Source organism: Sturnira hondurensis, unplaced genomic scaffold, assembly GCF_014824575.4.
Source record: "Sturnira hondurensis isolate 20B ecotype Veracruz unplaced genomic scaffold, ASM1482457v3 Scaffold0000549, whole genome shotgun sequence".
NCBI lineage: Eukaryota > Metazoa > Chordata > Mammalia > Chiroptera > Phyllostomidae > Sturnira > Sturnira hondurensis.
The window spans coordinates 212,999-216,818 of NW_028073180.1; the positions used below are offsets into that span (position 1 = coordinate 212,999).

Sequence of the window (3,820 nt, forward strand, 5' to 3'; positions counted from 1 at the left end):
CTTTCCAATATATACTTTCTGTAATGTTCCAGTCAGGGAGACTAGGCCCCCATCATTTGGGTTTCAGTCAGGCTCTGTCAAGGGAATTGCCTCAGCTGGGTTGGGTGCCCCATAAGGATCCTCTTGGTAGGACACTGGGTCTCTTCATTAGCCCTATTTATAGCCAGCTGTCTCTCATGCACTGTTAACAATATATTTAGGAGAGCCTATACTTCTGCCTAGTTTGGGTGATGATTGGAAAAAAATGGAAATGACAAGATCTGCAATTCTCTGAGGATCATCCCTATGTAAAGGGTTGGAATGTTTATAATTCAGTAAGTCTGAAGTGGAGAACGGAGTGTGGGCCTAATAGTAAGCAAGCTGGCTTTGCTGATCTACTCCATCTATAGGATATTGCCTCAAAGGAAACTGGTTTGCTCCAGATACAGATGATCCCTGGCTAAATTGGGTGCTCTGATGGGTCTTTGAGGGACAGGCACATCCCTCATCATATAGGGTTAGAGCTGTTGGCTCTGCGGTTTCTCCTTCAGGGGCAGCTTGTAAAGGAGGTGGTGATGAGGAAGACCCTCCTGCCACTAACCCTGTGTCACCTGGACAGAGAACATTGATGAGGTATAGCTCCTCATTTTTCTTCCTCCCTGTGTCTTACCATCAGGGGGAGGTTTTAAGGCCACTTCCATTCTCTGTACCATTAAGCGATTCTCTGTTCCTGACAAAACCCTATTATACAATGATATAAATGCATATAAATGATATAATAGATTTCACCCCATTTGTCCAAATGTTGGCAACACTTTTCCAATTGCATAATGGAACAGTAACTCAGGGAACTGTCCTTGGGCCACCTTTCCCCACAATCCAAATCATACGTAGACTGAACAGTATTATAGTAATAAACCAATACCACCTTGGACATTGGATAATGGCAGTACATACTCCAGTCCTCCAAAATTCTACCTAGTGGGTTCCCTTTAGGTGCCAGCATAGAACTACCCTTTTTGCCCTGGTTGTATCTACAAAAAGCTATAACCAGAAAAATCCAGGCAACCTGGGAGCATATAAGCAAACCCATCATCCACAAATCCATTATTCCAGACAGTGCATATGAGCACATTTTTCTTCCAACAAATCTAACTTCTCAGAGCTTGTCCTTTTCCCAGTCCTATTTCCATTCCACCTTCCAGGAGTGTTTAGGCAGCCGATGCCCTCAAGAGGTTGCAGGGGAACTCTCAGAAACTGGGAAACTCCATGGTTCCTCTCTCCCATCCTGAGGAGGTCGACTTGCCCCACCCTGATGAATACATAAAGCTCTGCACCTTACAGTGTAACAGGTGCACAGAAACAAAGAAATATGGCCCAAATGAAAGAACAGATCAAAGCTCCAGAAAAAATACAACTAATCAATAAATAGATAGCCAAGCTATGAGATGCACAGTTCAAAACACTGGTAATCAGGATCCTCACAGAAATGGTTGAGTATGGTTGCAAAGGAGAGGAAAAAGTGAAGGCTATGTAAAGTGAAATAAAGAAAAATATTCAAGGAACCAAGAGTAAAGGGAAGGAAACTGGGACTCATGATTTGGAGTGAAAGGAAGAAATAAACATTCAACCAGAACAGAATGAAGAAACAAGAATTCAAAAAAAAATGAGGAGAGGCTTGGGAACCTCTGGGACAACTTTAAATGTTCCAACATCTGAATAATAAAGGTGACAGAAGGAGAAGAACAAGAGCAAGAAATTGAAAACTTATTTAAGCTTTTCTGCTTGCTCCCCCATCTCCTAGAGTGCCATTCAAGCTGCACTGTGCTCACTAGAGTTCCTGGCTCCTGCTCAGCAAGCACCACTGTTATCTTCTTCTAGCTGCCATCATGATCATCTACCTGGACCTTATCAGTCATGATGAGATGTTCTCCAATATCTACAAGATCCAGGAGGTCGCAGATGGGCTGTGTTTGGAGGTGAGGGGATGATGAACAGCAAGACAGAAGGTAACATCAATGACTCGCATGTTGGTGAAATGCCTCTGCTGAAGTCCCCAAGGGCAAAGGAACCAAAAGCAAAGTAATCACTGGTGTTGATATTGTGGTGAACCACCATTTGCAGGAAACCAGCTTCACAGAAGAGGCCTACAAGATATACATGAAAGATTACATGAAATCAGTCAAAGGGAAACTTGAAGAGCAGAGACCAGAAAGAGTAAAGCTTTTTATGACAGGGGCCACAGAACAAATCAAGCACATCCTTACTGATTTCAAAAATCACCAGTTCTTTATTGGTGAAAACATGAATCCAGATGGCATGCTTGCTCTGCTAGACTACCGTGAGGATGGTGTGACCCCATATATGATTTTCTTTAAGGATGGTTTAGAAATGGAAAAATGTTAACAAATTTGGCAATTTGGATATATCACCTATCACCATAACTGGCCACTGCTTTTCATCCACACACCAGGAGTAGGACAAATGAGACTGATGTTATCTTGAGTTTGTCATGTATTTTGACCATGATTTTTATGGAGCAGAGGCACTGTTTTTTTTTTTAATGTGTCATGTGGGTTGTCTGAAAATAACATGCATTTAAACTTAAAAAAAGAAAACTTATTTGAAAAAATAATGAAGGAGAACTTCCCCAATGTGGCAAAGGAAATAGACTTCCAGGAAGTCCAGGAAGCTCAGAGAGTCCCAAAAAAGGTGGACCTAAGGAGGAACACAACCAAGGCACATCATAATTACATTAGCCAAGATTAAAATGAAGGAGAGAATCTTAGAAGCAGCAAGAGATAAGGAGACAGTCACCTACAAAGGAGTTCCCATCAGACTGTCAGCGGATTTCTCAAAAGAGACCTTACAGGCAAGAAGGGGCTGGAAAGAAGTATTCCAAGTCATGAAATCCAAAGACCTACATCCAAGATTGCTCTATCCAGCAAAGCTTTCATTTAGAATGGAAAGGCAGATAAAGTTCTTCTCAGATAAAGGCAAGTTAAAGGAGTTCATTCTTACCAAGCCCTTATTATATACTAAAGGGACTTATCTAAGATAAAGATATGAACAGTAAAATGACAACAAACTCACAACTCTCAGCAACTGAATCTAAAAACAAAACCAAAAACGAACTAAGCAAACAACTAGAACAGGAACAGAATCACAGAAATGAAGATCACATGGAGGGTTATCAGCTGGGAGGGGGACAATGGGTGAAAAGGTACAGGGAATAAGAAGCAGAAATAGTAGCTACAAAATAGACAGAGGGGTGTTGAGAATAGTATGGGAAATGGAGAAGCCAAAGAACTTATATATATGTGATCCATGGACATGAACTAAGGGGGTGGGAGAATGTTGGTGGGAGTGGGGGTGTAGGGCAGAGTAGAATAGAGGGGATAAAAAATGGGCCAACTGTAATAGCATAATCAACAAAATGCACTTAAAAATTGTCAGTTATGCAATAAGAATATTTAATATGTCTTAAGTAAAGATTAAGACTGGCAAATTCACTTCTATTGTTCCCTTTCTGCTCTTTGCTCATGTGATTAGTGATCTATGCATGAATGTTTTAAATTTTTCTTTAGTTCTTAGTTACATAAAGGGAAAATACAACAGTACCACAAATGTGAGTAAATTTTACGTCTCTATCTAAAATCCATTATTTGTTTTCTATCTAAAATCCATTAATTTGTGTAGATTATATATTATATATATTTTAACATAGAGTTTAAGGCCTTCTTTTTTTCATTTTATTGCATTTTTCCATTACCGTTTATTCCCCTATACCCTCTTCCACCGACTCCCCTCCTCCACAATCACCACACTGTTACCCACATCC

General features: G+C 40.4%; 1 pseudogene; it reads left to right on the forward strand.

Moving 5' to 3' along the window:
* Positions 1-1,796: 1,796 nt before the first annotated feature.
* LOC118984078 (translationally-controlled tumor protein-like) lies at positions 1,797-2,535 on the forward strand (annotated as a pseudogene).
* The last annotated feature ends 1,285 nt before the right edge of the window (positions 2,536-3,820 follow it).